Consider the following 15,510-nt stretch of genomic DNA (forward strand, 5'->3'; position numbering starts at 1 on the left):
TTTTGGGGGTTTCACCATTTTGGTCAGGCTGGGATTGAACTTCTAACCTCAAGTGATCCACCTGCCTGGACTCTCAAAATGCTGAGATTATAGGCATAAGCCCCATGCCTGGCTGAATTTTTGGCATGTTTTTAAAACACGAATGTTTTTATAGCATAAAAATTCAGTATTCTGTTTAATGTTTGAAGACTTCTTTGCATGCTTTAAAAAAACTTAATTATTATTTTTTTTTGTAAAGTTGGGGTCTTCCTATGTTGCCAAGTCTGGTCTGGAACTGCTCGGCTCAAGCTATCCTCCTTTCACCTTGGTCTCCCAAAGTGTTGGGATTACAGGTGTGAGCCACATACCTAGCCAAAAAATACTTCATTCTTGAACATTTTTTATTATTTTAAAAGCATCTTTCATCACTTTAAAGTTACTATTTTTAAATGTTATTATTTATTCATGAGGGAATCAGAAAATAATTAAGACACAGAATTTTATTTTGTCAAATAAGTAGCCCTCTCTTATATTAAAATATCCATCTTTCTTCCACCAATCTGAAGTACCACACCTACATCACAATTTCCTTAAGTTCTTAGGCCCATTTGGGACCACTGATTGTATGATGTTGATTGGTTTGTTTAATCTTGTATATATGGCTTATGAGTGTATCCCTTACTTTTTTACTTGAATATCACCTGTCTTTCTCAGAACAATGTTTTCCTGCAGCACTTGATAATGCTTTTCTCCCCCTTCAGCCTTATGCTCTCAAATTTGGAGATGGAATAAGTGTTTTTCATATTCCTTCTTACTGCTTCCATAACTCTTCCTAAATACATAACTTTATTTATTTTTTTCTTTTTATTATTTTAGATTAAATCAGATAGCATAGTGGCTCTATGTGTGTGTATATGTATACATTGTATAATTTTACATATGTGTGTGTATAAATATATATTTATAATTTAAAAACATTATCATAAAACCGTCTGTAAGCAGCTTCCATAATTTTACTTTACTTCATTGACTACTGACTGGGAAAGACTGACATATTTGAGCTCTGGTGGCACCTTCCTATATCTCCTTGAGGTAGAGCTTAAGGAAGTTGCAGGTGCCTGTGGGAGCCACCAAATAAGTTGGGGTATCTCCAATCTTACTTTACCTTTACTAGTATTATTGTTGCTGTTATATTGGGATCTGCGTTTTCTTTCTTTCTTTCTTTCTTTCTTTCTTTCTTTCTTTCTTTCTTTCTTTCTTTCTTTCTTTCTTTCTTTTTCTTCCTTTCGTTCGTCTTTCTTTCAAGGAAACAAAAAGAGAAAGGGGGAAAGAGAACAGGAGTCTTGCTTGCCCAGGCTGGAATGCAATCTAAAAATAGGCATTAAAAACCTCTTTTATGCCGATAATTGTACTTAACAGCAGAGACAGGAAGGAATAAAGGAAGCAAATAACAAACAAACAGCCAACCAATATTTCACTTAAGTCTGTGAAATGCTATGCAAATGCTGAAGGGTGATTTACTTCCAATTATGTGATCACTTTCAAAATAGGTGTAATGTGATACTGAGAAAAATGTATGTTCTGTGGATCTGGGGAGAAGAATTCTATAAATATTCACCGAGTTGACTTGTTCCAGGTCCGAGTTCTAATTATAGATGTCCCTGTTAATTTTCTATCTTGTTGATCCATCGAATATTAACAATGTAGTGTCAAAGTCTCCCACTATATATTATTATGCTGGAGTCCAGGTCTCTTTATAAGTCATTAAGAACTTGTCTTATGTATCTGGGTGCTCCTATATGTTGGGTGCATGTATATTTATAATCATTGACTCCTGTTGTTGCATTGATCCTTTTACCATTATGTAATGTCCTTCTTTGTTTCTTTTAATATTTGTTACTATTAAAGTCTATTTTGTCAGAGACGAAAGTTACAACTCCTGTTTTTTTTTCTCCCCATTCAATTTGTAAATCTTCCTCCAATCCTTTATTTTGAGTATTTGTGTGTACTTGCTTGTAAGATGGATCTGGATACAGCATACTGATGGGTTTTGACTTTTTATTCAATTTGCTTGTCTGTGTCTTCCATTTAAATTTAGAATTAATATTGATATTTGTGAGTTTAATATTGTCATTTAATGCTATCTGGCTATTTTGCCCATTAGTTGACATAGATTCTTCATTATGGAGATACTCTTTACCTTTTGGTAAGTTTTTGGAATAACTGATACTGGTTGTTCCTTTCTGTATGTAATGCTTCTTTCAGAAGCTCTTGTAAAGCAGGCCTGGTGGTGATGAAATCTCTGAGTGCTTGCTTGTTCATGAAAAATTTTATTTTTTCTTCATTTATGAAGCTTAGTTTTGCTGGATATGAGATTCTGGGTTGAAAATTCTTTTCTTTGAGGATATTGAATATTGGCCCCACTCTCTTCTAGTTTGTAGGGTTTCTGCTGAGAGATCTGCTGTGAGTCTGATAGGCTTCCCTTTATGGGTACCCTGACCTTTCTCTCTAGCTGCCCTTAGAATTTTCTCCTTTATTTCAACCCTGGTGAATCTAACGGTTATGTGTCTTGGGGTTGCTCTACTTGAGGAATATCTTTGTGGTGTTCTCTGTATTACCTGCAGTTGAGTATTTTCCTACCTTACTAGGTTAGGAAAGTTTTCCAGAATAATATCCTGAAGAATATTTTCCAACTTGAATACATTCTCTTCATGGCATTCAGATACACCTATCAAACGTAAATTAGGTCTTTTCACATAGTCCCATATTTCTTGGAGACTTTGCTCATTCCTTTTTACTCTTTCTTCTCTAATCTTGTTTTCTCATTTCATTAAGTTGGTCTTCAACCTCTGATATCCTTTCTTCTGCTTAATCAATTCGAGTGTTAAAACCTGTGCATACTTCGTGGAATTCTCATACTGTATTCTTCAGTTCCATTAATTCACTTATATTCCTCTCTAAATTGTCTATTCTCATTAGAATTTCATCAAACCCTTTTTCAAAGTTTCTTTACATTGGGGACCCAGTCCCATTTACTCTGCACCAAGAACCACTGCACTGACCACAAGAGTCGTGCTGGGGACCCGTGGGGCTCCTCCACTGGGAATCTCCTGGTCTGTGAGCAACAAAAATTCATCTGAAAGTGTGGTGTCCTCTTGTTCTCTGCACTTTCACTGGGAGCTACAATCCTAAGCTGCTAATTATTGGCCATCTTGGATCTCTCCATCAATACCTAACTTTAAAGTCTGAAGTTTTCAAACTGATTTTTGAGTCACTTCCACTCCATCTCTGAAGTTCTTAACACTCTCTCTCCCATATTCCTGATACGATCTTGGCCATTTCAATATCTATGTACCTGATCTCTGCTTCTGCATCTTCCTTCACCAATGAGCTTATCTTTCATGCTATCCCACTAACTCCCACAGTCATGTTCTGATCCTTTTCATGTCCACAATAGCAACATTTCTTGATCCTCACTTCTTAGTACCTAGACTTCCTCTTCTCAATGATCTTCCTTTACACAATGCATAAATCATTCTTTCCAATGGTCATTTGCTAGCCTGGGCTGTACCAATGATAACGATCTCTTCTTTATCTCAATTTAAACATTCCACTCTTCAAATATCACCCACTATATTTCTAGTTTACTCCCTTTAGTACCCCAACTTTAACACTTTTTCAGAATCTCATTTGTACTTAGAATTCGTATGCTTTTTCACTGACCCTCAACCTCCTGTGATACTGCATCTTCTTATTCAAACATTGTAATCACATTTTTCTATACTCTTTCTCTCTTTATCATACTCTCTTGCAAAGCCTGATTAACTCTAACTCTCCATCTATTCTTCCCCTGCACAGGTACAATTGAACCTAGCTAGAGAAAGCACAGAACCACTCTAATTAATCTCCTTTCAAATTCGTGATTAAAGATCTCATGTGGGCCCTTAATACTGCCTAGAAGTCAGAGGACATTTCCCTGGTTAATTCAGTCTCCTACATTTTTAGATGACTATTTCATTCTTTCTCTTTTCTCCTCAAATACCCCAAAACATTTCTCTGCATTCTCACTCTCAGCTAATCACCTCATTTCATAGTTCAATAAGGAAGTAGAAGCAGTCAGAAGAGAACTTCCATAATTCTGACACCACTTTGATTCACTTACCTACAGCCATCCTCTGCCTTTTCTGTTGGTTCTAGATAAATGTCCCAAGTTCTTAATAAAACCTAACTTTTCCACGTAAGTATACCCTTTGGCCATTCCTTTCTAGTTTCTCTTACTTAATCTCCTCAGCCTCTAAGTATCATAGTACCCTGAACTAGAATCCTTGGATTTCTTTTTTTTTTCTTTCCACACTCATCACTTGGCAATTTCACTGGATTTTTTGGCTTTCAAATATTATCTACTTGGGCATAGCTCACAAATTTATGTAACCAACTCAACTTTTCTCTAGAAAAGTCGGACATATTTGTATGTCCGACTACCCTATAAAGGTGGGCAACTTCTTGCATTCTTTGGGGGTATCTAAGGTCCATAAATTAGAAGTTATAAAATGAGCATCCAGATAGCTAAGATCAGCAGGATAAAAAATATTTCTGGATGACTAGTCTGTCCATGGCAGCCCTGCAATGCCCTCATTTGTCCTCAGTTTGGTATAGCACCAAGTTTGATAAAAGATAACACTTAAGGCTAGAGAGGAGTAAAAGTTAAGCTTTTAAAGCCCAGGACTAGGAAAGACAAGTAAGATGTTCAGGGGACAAAATTCTGTAATTAACAAAATGGAATTTGTAACTAAAATGACCTCAAAAAGGACTGGAAAATTCCAACAACATTTAAAGTAGAATTGAGACTTATTTTGTACAATCTCTTCCAAAAAACAGATGAGGAGAGAAAATATCAACTCATTTTATGAGCCCCTATTAGCCTGATATCAAAACCAGAAAACTATAGGCTAATGTCTTTCATGAATATAGATACAAAAGAATCCTCCTTAACATTTTAGCAAATTAATTCCAGCAATATAGAAAAAGAGTTCTACAACACAATTATATGAGATTCATTTCAGATACACAAGGTTGGTTCAATATTCAAAAATCAGTTGATGTAGTTCCCCATAATAACAGTCTAAAGAAGAAAAATTATATGATCCACTGTTAAAAAGCATTTACGAAAATTCAAGACCTATTTTGGTAAAAAACAAATCTCAGCAAACTAGAAATAGAGAAGGAAACTCATCAAAGAAGTTAAGAAAAAATAAAGGAGTGTATTTGTTCATGGATATTTCATCAGTGCATAAAAATCAATCATATTTCATATGCAAAGTGAACACTGACAAATTGGATTTTTTGAAAATGAAAACTTTTGCTCTGTGAAAGACAGTTTGAAGCAAATGAAAACAAAAGATACAGACTTGAAGAAGACATTTATGAACCACCTATGTGACAAAGTGCTTGCATGCAAAAAATATAAAGAACTCTCAATATTGTTAATATCAAAAGCTGGTGAAGATGAGGAGAAACTGGATCTATTCTGTATTGATAGGAAGGTAAAATGAGATAACCACTCTAGAAAACAGTTTCACACTTTCATATAGTACCAAATGTGCACTTATCACACAACCTAGACACTTTACTTTTGGGCATTTGCCACAGAGAAATGAAATTTATGTTTGCATAATTAATATTCATAGCAACTCTTTTTGTAATAGCCAAAAACTGTAAATAACCCACAAGTACTTCAACAGGTAATGGGTTAAACAAACTATGGTACTTCCATACTATGGAATATTACTCATCAATGAAAAGGAATAAAATATTTATACACATAATAACTTTAACTTTAAGAATATTATGCTGAGCAAAAAGAATCCTATCCTAATTTTAAAACTTAAATACTACATGGTTCAATTTATATAACATTTATCAAATAATACAATTATAGAGATGGAGAAAAACGTAATGGTTGCCAGGGTTTAGAAATGAGGGGATGTGAATGTGGCTATAAAGGGGAAGCATGAAGAGTCCTGTGGTGAAGAGACAAGTAAGTATCTTGATTATGGTGGTCATCACACAAGTCTACACATGTAACATCAAATTATACATGCACAAACACACAAGTGCATGTAATATATAGCTGATGAAATCTGAATAAGCTCTGTGGATGTAACAAGATACGTTCCTACTTGTAAAGTTGATATAGTTTGGATGTGCCCCCACCCAAATCTCATCTTCAATTCCCATACATTGACCTGTTGACCCAGTGGGAGGTAATTGAATTATGGTGGCAGGTCTTTCTCTTGCTGTTCTTAGTGATGGTGAATAAGTCTCACATAATCTGATAGTTTTAAAAAAGGGAGTTTCCCTGCACAAGCTTCCTTTTCTTGCCTGCTGTCATGTAAGATATGCCTTTCACCTTCTGCCATGATTGTAAGACTATGCCAGCCTACATGGAACTATAAGTCCCTTAAAACCTTTTTTACATATATATAAAGCATCTGAGTCTTTATCACAGATTCTGATTAGGTCTGGGACAAATTCTGAGATTCTGTATATATAACAAGCTCCCAGGTGATGCTGAGGCTGTTGGTCCAAAGTCCACCTTTTGAGTAGCAAGAGTTTGAAGGTGCCCTTCACCAAAAACTGCAAAAGTCAGGGAAGAGTTCTTCAAGAGTACAAGGTTTGAATATACCTTGTAGTTGCATCAACAGATAAGTATTTTACCCAAGAAAAATAAAATATGCAGAAACCAGATTGGTTAAAGTCTGTGCCAAATTCAAAATACCATGAATTTTGATTAGAGGATTAGAGGACCTGTGTTGGACAGTCATGGGAAGAAGAATTTGAGGTGTGAGAAGGACTCGAATAGTGGGATAGCTAAAAAATTTGGATTTCATCCCTATAGTAATTTTCATTTCTCAAAGTGATTTGACAGTCAAACCATTCATCAAAAAAAAAATCTTATATGTAACTCTACAATATACAATCCAGGCTCAAAGTGAATGGGCTGTTGTTAAGAAAAGGACAAGAGGTCTGAAGCTTCATTTCTCACTCATTGCCTGTGCCAACTGCTGAGGCACATCTGTACAATTGTAGTGCTTTGAAGAATCACCCTTTGAAAGCAATTGCTATAATCAGTAGATTTTTGACTAGGTGAGGATGAAAACTTAGTATCGTAGAACTCCCAAACCTAACAAATATTAAAGTGCTTATACTTTAAAAATAAGCTTAGTTTTTTATTATTTAGTGACTTTGCATGTCATTTCTTGCTGAGATGAGCACTGGGGTTTGGCAATGCTAATTTGTATGGATAGTCTTCATTCAGTTTTTTAGAATTATTTGAAGCTTAGAAACTATCGAAAAGTATTAGGCCTTTAAATGAAGTCCACAGGCATAGCCAGTGACAAAAACTTCGTAAACTACTTACATTTTTTAAAGAATCCTTTAAAAAGTATTTAATTCTATTTCAATCTTTTTATATTCAACATAGAGAAAGCTTCAGAGAAAAGTGTCAAACCATGGTAGAAAACCAGCCCGAGTTGTTGCAAAGAAAAGAGTTTTTTTTAGCATGTGTTGAAAGTTATTTTTGACATTTTTATAAATAAGCTCATCTCACATTTCTGTGCACCTCTTTCACTTAATAAGGATTTAAAAAATTCTTTAAGCAGAGTTTTCTGGTTTTATACATCATTTAAATTTGTTAGCTTCTATTTTACTGCTAGAAAACGTTGTGTGGAAATATTATTGAATTTCTATACTCATTATAATAGCTTAAAATTTAACTCTATCTCTTTGAATGGGCTATTTTTTACTACAGTGTTTATTTGAATATATGTTTGATTTACTTTATACAGCTGCCAAGGATCAACTGTCATGATCCCTTATAAGACCCAAAACATGTCAACTAGAACCTGTACAAATTTGAAATTATCAGAAATTTTTAGCCAACATGGAAAAATTACCTGGTAACATTCCAGCAATCTATCAGATAGTTTCACAGAATAGAAGGAGAAAAGAAAAAGGAACTAGTAATCACAGTGCTTCTGACATCTGTAGTAATTTTCTAATTCAGAAAGATTATTTTTTATAACATAAATAACTTCTGTGTCTGTTGGAGTAAATAACCCTTTCATCAGTTTTAAAATTAAAAGAGAGATGATAAAAAACAGAGTAAATAAATGAAATGTGTGCACCAATTATATTAGTTACTTTCATCTCAATCTCTTGTTTGTATGTTTCATCTCAATCTCAAACTTTGTATGAATTACCCATTATATCCCAGAAAATATGAAAGGTTCTCAGAGAAAAAAGATGTCCCAGACAGGATTTATCCAAGCCCTCATAAAGCTTAAAGGGAAAGAGAGACACAAAGTGAACTGTTAGAGATATGATGAGTGTCATCTGGAACACATATTCACAAAGATCAAATTTGGTCTATAAAGACTCCCTTGAAAATTAAGTTTTACTGAAACTCAAAGGAATAATGGCTGAGAGGTTAAAAAGAAAGAAGGAGATCATTTCTTTGCCTATTCTCTGAGGCAGGAGAGAGCTTCTCTTATTCCATATACACAGAGAAATCCAGTATAACTGCATAAAATAAAGAAAGTTAGAATGTATAAGACAAAACTAGAGGAGTTAGCAGGAACCAGGAAGCCATGTTATTTTATACAAAGCCATACAACAATTTATTTATCATTTTTTCTTTATCTGCCAATTAAAAAAAAAATAGATAAATAAGGAACCAACCTGACCATGTTGTACAATATGCTGAGTTGATATATGTATAATTGTGTAACAATTATCACAGTCACATTAATTAACACATCCATTACCACCCATGGTGTACATTAGATATATAGAACTTGTGTCCATCTCATAACTGAAGCTTTGTACCCTTTTACCAACAACTCCCTATTTCTCCCAGTCCCTAGCGCTGGAAATCATTACTTTACTCTCTGCTTCCATTAGTTTGACTTTTTAAAATTCCACAAGTAAGTGAGATCAAATAGTATTTGTCTTTTTATGTCTGATTTATTTTACCTAGCATAATGTCCTCCTTGTTTATTTATGTTTTCAGAAATGGCAGAATTTTCTTCTTTTTAATGATGAATAATATTCCATTGCATATATATGTATCACAGATTCTTTATCCATTTGCTTACCAACAGACAGATTGTTTCCTTATCTTGGCTTTTTGTGAATGGTGCTGAAGCAAACATGGAGGTGCACATATGTCTTGAAGATACTGATTTTATTTTCTTTAGAAGTGGGATTGCTGATCATATAGTAACTTAATTTTTAATGTTTTAATTATAATTGTATTTAAAATTTTAATTTTAATTGAATTTTTAATTGACTTTCAATATTTTAATACTGTTTTCCATATTGGCTGTACCAATTTATTTTTCCACCAACAGTATACAAGGCTGCAAGCCACAGAATAGTTTAGGGAGGGAGTGAGGCATAAAAAGATTTGCATTTTAAAAGATCCCTTTAACTGTTTGAGAAAAAAATAATTCTCAAAAGAGCAATGGCAGCAGAGAAGGAAAGAGATGGTTTGGGTTTGAGCTTTTTAGAAGTTAGCCTCGATTAGATTTGGTGAATAAGAAGAGGTAAAGAGTGATGGAGAAGAAGAGGACATCAGTGAATCTTACATTGTGAGCATGACCCAGTATGTAGTAGACCAAGATAGAAAAGTCAGAGAAGGAACAGATATGAGTGCTGGGAAATAAAGAATTCACATGTGTAAGTCTATAGCTAAGATGACAATTTGAGTGTGGTAATGTATATTTTTTACATTAATGAGATCATAAACATGTAGATGGCATGTAAAATGATAACAGTGGCTATGATGGCCTAGGAAAGAGAAAAATTTAAGGAGATAGAGTATGGCATTTCTCAGTAGAGTGGGGATAATTAGTGTGAAAGCTTGAGATACAATATAAGCCTGGAAAAGTAGGAACTCATTTATAAAGAGGAGAGTAAGTCTAGGAGTTGAGAAATATTGGTGAGAGGACACTATGTTGAGGGGTTTTATTTTTGAGTTTTTCTCAGAACAATGACAACTACAATATTTAGCATTTGTTTTCCCTTTCCTCCTCTGAAACTATAAATCCATTTGTTTACTGCCGAGTAGCTGAAATAGCCACTAAAATCACATGTAGCTATATATCTTTGTGTCATAGTGTGGAGAATGAAGGTACATGATGACAAAGATGAGTGTGATCTGTCCCATATTTACAGCAGTTGACAATAGAAAGATAAAAGCCAAATGTGTTCAAAGGTAATCAAGGATTGCAATGTTAGCATCAAACAAGGCTGAATACAAGGTAAAGCTTTAAAGGAGACAAGCCAGGATGCTTTGAAAAAGTTGAAAAATGATGTAATCTACAAGGAACATATAAGTGCTATGAGTCTTGGTATACTATAAATGTGCTATCATAACACATTAAGTAAAATTAAAGAAAATAAGTAGACAGATTTATACAGACATATACATATCTCTCATTTGGTGACAGACACACACAGTGACTAAGGATAAGGATGATTAATAAGTGATCTTATACATCTATATTTCAGATTCTGACTTGCTGACAGAATATCCCTTCAATTTAATCAACCTACAGAGCACACACATATATTTCTTTTTTGAAGATATACATGTATGTATTTCTTTATAAGTACATATACATACATATGTGAATTGTTCTTTCAGGAGATAGGTGCATATGACATATCTTGAAAAGCATGTTAATTTTTACAGGCCATATGCTCTGAGCTAAGTACACTGAAACTAGAAATTGCTGATCAAATTAGGAAAGCAACACAAAAGCAATCACTTAGAAATGAGAGGTACACAAAATTGTTAAATCTTAAGAGACAGATAGGAATTACCATTCTCTAAAACATAAAAATCATAAAAGCATAAACATGCAGTCTATATACTATTATTAAAATTGTACTAAAAATTCATTGCTTAAATATTTGTTACTAAATAATAAAAAATAAAAATGAATTAATAATTCAAATAAAAGCTGAACAAATATTTAAAAGACTTAAGAAACTGTTATAAACAGGTTCAAGAACTTGAGGAAGTGCCTATAATGGAATAAAAATATAATACTTTAACAGACAAATTGAAACCTTAAAACACAAAATGGTGATTTCTGAACTACAAAGTATAATATCTGAAAGAAAAATTCACTGGATGGACGTAATAACAGCCTATAAAAGACCAAAGAAAGCCTCGGTGAACTTGCAAACTGATAAATGGGAATCACCTAAGCTAAAGAATAGAAGAAAAATAGATTGGGGAAAAAAGAAACAAAGCATAAGTGACCTGTGAAGCAGTATAAAATCACCTAATTTATATGTAATCGGAGTCCCAGAGGAGAAAAAAGAGAGTATAGGGCAAAAATATGTATATTTGAAGAAATTATACTCCTGAATCCCAAATTTGGTAAAAAAAAGTTAAGAATCAAAGAAGCCCAGCGAATACTAACGAGGTTAAATGCAAAGAAAATCCACAACTAGGTTGGACGTGGTGGCTAATGCTTGTAATCCAGCACTTTGGGAGGCCAAGTGAGAGGATCCCTTAAGCTCAGGGGTTCGAGTCCAGCTTGGGTAATATAACAAGATCTTGTCTCTACTAAAAAAAAAAAAAAAAAAAAAATTATCCAGGCATGGTGGTGCATGCCTGTAGTCCCAGCTGCTTGGGAGGATGAAGCAGGAGAATTGCTTGAGCCCAGGAGATCAAGGCTGCAGTGAGCTATGACTGTGCCACCACACTCTAGCTGTGGTGACAGAGCAAGATCATGTCTCAGAAAAAAAAATCAAAAAAGAAAACCACATGGAAAAAAATATACACTATATGTATATTAACACTGATAGAGATGATAGCTCATTTCTCATCAAAAACAACAGATGCCAGAAAACAATGAAATGACAACTTTAAAATACTGAAAGAATACTTTTTTTTGTTTTTTTCCTGAGACAGGGTCTCACTTTGTCACTCACCTTGGAGTGCAGTGGTACAAACAGGGCTCAACACACCCTTGGACCCCTGGCTCAAAAAACCCTCCCATCTCAGCCTCCTGAGTAGATGGGACTACAGGTGTGTACTTTATTTTTTGTAGAGAAAGGGGTTGCACTATTTTGCCTAAGCAAACTTCTGAGCTCACTATCCTCCTGCCACTCAAACACCTGCCTCTCAAACTCCTGGGCCCAAGTTATCATCCTTCTGCTACTGTCTCCCAAGGTGCTGGGATTATAGGTGTGAACCACTGTGCCTGGCCAAGAATATCATTTCAACCAGAGAAAATGCCTTTTAACAAGAATTAAGGTTAAAAAAAAGAAATTTTCAGATAAACAAAATCTGAGAGAATATGTTGCAGACAGATCTACATCACAAGGCATGATCGAAGTTTTTTAGGCTGAAAAGAAATGACATGATAAATCTTTAATGTACAAGAAGTAATGTCCAGCACTGGAAATGATAAACATGAGTGTAAAAATAAAGACTATGTTATCTTCTGTTATTTAAAAAAAAAAAGAGACTTGAGAAAAATAAGTAGAGGAAATAAATTTTTTTAATGTTAAAAAGTTAAACATTAAAAAGTACAAAAAATAACTCTATCTAAAAGCTGCTTCTTTGCAGAGAGAAACTATTTTTTCACCCTTTTTAAAAGTAACCTAAAATAGTTTAGTTCTTTTTGATACATAAAGGTAACTTCCAAAGTAGTTACATCTAACAGATAAAAACTGGCTTCCAAAGCCTCATTATCAGTTATGAGTAACAAATCTCAGATCAAAATTTGTCATGAATATTAACATTTATTAAAAAATTATCTTTAAAAAGCTGGCACAGAACATTCTCCAATGTTTTACAGTTTAAATTTGATGAAGTTTCATGTGCATTTCAAAACTATGTGTATTCTGCTACTGTTGAATGGAGTGATCTATATATGTCTTTTTAGTCTGCTTGGTTTACAGTGTTGTGCAAGTTCTTTATTTTTTTAATTGATATTCTGGGTAGATATTCTTTTCATCATTTTAAAAAGTCTCCAACTATTAATGTATATCAGTTTTTCCCCTTAATTTTGTCAATTTTAGCTTTCCATATTTTGGAGCTCTTTCTATGTTGCTTGGTGCCTTATGTTTATAATTGTTACATTATCTTAATGTATAGAACTTTTATCAACATATAATGTTGTTGTTCCTTGCAGCAGTTTTAGTTTTGTTTTGTTTTTGTTTGTTTGTTTGTTTTTATGGCATTTTAGGTTTTGGGGTACATGTGAAGAACATTCAAGATAGTTGTATAGGTATACATCTGGCAGTGTGATTTGCTGCCTTCCTCCCCTTCACCTATATCTGGCATTTCTCCCCATGCTATCTCTTCCTAACTCTCCACCCCCCACTGTCCCTCCCCTATTCCCCCCAACAGACCCCAGTATGTAGTGCTCCCCTCCCTGTGTCCATGTATTCTCATTGTTCAACACCCGCCTCTGAGTGAGAACATGCGGTATTTCATTTTCTGTTCTTGTGTCAGTTTGCTGAGAATGATGGTTTCCAGGTTCATCCATGTCCCTACAAAGGACACGAACTCATCGTTTTTGATGGCTGCATAATATTCCATGGTGTATATGTGCCACATTATTCCTGTCCAGTCTATCATTGATGGGCATTTGGGTTGGTTCCAGGTCTTTGCTATTGCAAACAGTGCTGCAATGAACATTCGTGTGCATGTGTCCTTGTAGCAGAACAATTTATAATCGTTTGGATATATACCCAGTAATGGAATTCCTGGATCAAATGGAATTTCTATTTCTAGGTCCTTGAGGAATCACCACACTGTCTTCCTAAATAGTTGAACTAATTTACACTCCCACCAGCAGTGTAAAAGTGTTCCTGTTTCTCCACATCCTCTCTAGCATCTGTTGTCTCCAGATTTTTTAATGATCGCCATTCTAACTGGCATGAGATGGTATCTCAATGTAGTTTAGATTTGCATTTCTCTAATGACCAGTGATGATGAGCATTTTTTCATATGTTTGTTGACCTCATGTATGTCTTCTTTTGTAAAGCGTCTGTTCATATCCTCTGCCCACTTTTGAATGGGCTTGTATGTTTTTTTCTTGTAAATCTGTTTTAGTTCTTTGTAATTCTGGATATCATCCCTTTGGCAGAGGCGTAAACTGCAAAAAAATTTTCCCATTCTGTTGGTTGCTGATTCACTCTAATGACTGTTTCTTTTGCTGTGCAGAAGCTGTGGAGTTTGATTAGGTCCCATTTATCTATTTTGGCTTTTGTTGCCAATGCTTTTGGTGTTTTGGTCATAAAGTCCTTGCCTACTCCTATATCCTGAATGGTTTTGCCTAGAATTTCTTGTAGGGTTGTTATGATGTTAAGTCTTATGTTTAAGTCTTTAATCCATCTGAAGTTAATTTTAGTGTAAGGTGTCAGGAAGGGGTCCAGTTTCTGCTTTCTGCACATAGCTAGCCAGTTTTCCCAACAGCATTTATTAAACAGGAATCCTTTCCCCATTGCTTGTTTTTGTCAGGTTTATCAAAGATTGTATGGTTGTAGATAAGTTGTGTTGCCTCTGATGCCTCTGTTCTGTTCCATTGGTCTATATCTCTGTTTTGGTACCAGTACCATACTCTTTTGATTACTGTGGCCTTGTAGTATAGTTTGGAGTCCAGTAGTGTGATGCTGTGTTCTTTTTACTTAGAATTGCCTTGGCTATGCCTGTTCTCTTTTGGTTCTATATGAAGTTTAAGGTGGTTTTATCCAGTCCTGTGAACAAGGTCATTGGTAGCTTGATGGGGATAGCATTGAATCTGTAAATTACTTTGGGCAGTATGGCCATTTTCACATTATTGATTCTTTCTAACCATGAACATGGAATGTTTCTCCATCTGTTTGTGTCTTCTCTTATTTTGTTGAGTAGTGGTTTGTAGTTCTCCTTGAATAGGTCCTTTATGTTCCTTGTTAGTTATATTTCTAGGTATTCTATTCTTTTTGTAGCAATTGTGAATGGCAGTTCATTCTTGATTTTGCTCTCTTTAAGTCTGTTTTTAGTGTATAGGAATGCTTGTGATTTTTGCACATTGATTTTGAATCCTGAGACTTTGCTGAAGTTGCTTATCAGTTTCAGGAGTTTTTGGGCTGAGACAATGGGGTGTTCTAGATATACTATCATGTCATCTGCAAATAGAGACAATTTGGTTTCCTCCTTTACTATTTGAATATCCTTTATTTCTTTTTCTTGCCTGATTGCTCTGGCTAGAACTTCCAGTACTATATTGAATAGGAGTGGTGACAGAGGGCATCCTTGTATAGTGCCAGATTTCAAAGGGAATGCTTTCAGTTTTTGCCCATTCAGTATGATAATGGCTGTTGGTTTGTCATAAATAGCTTTTATTATTCTGAGATACCTTCCATCAATACTGAGTTTATTGAGGGTTTTTAGCATAAAGGGCTGTTGAATTTTGTCAAAGGCCTTCTCTGCATCAACTGAGATAATCATGTGGTTTTTGT

The sequence above is a fragment of the Callithrix jacchus genome, chromosome 5 (genome assembly GCF_049354715.1).
Source record: "Callithrix jacchus isolate 240 chromosome 5, calJac240_pri, whole genome shotgun sequence".
NCBI classification, from domain to species: domain Eukaryota; kingdom Metazoa; phylum Chordata; class Mammalia; order Primates; family Cebidae; genus Callithrix; species Callithrix jacchus.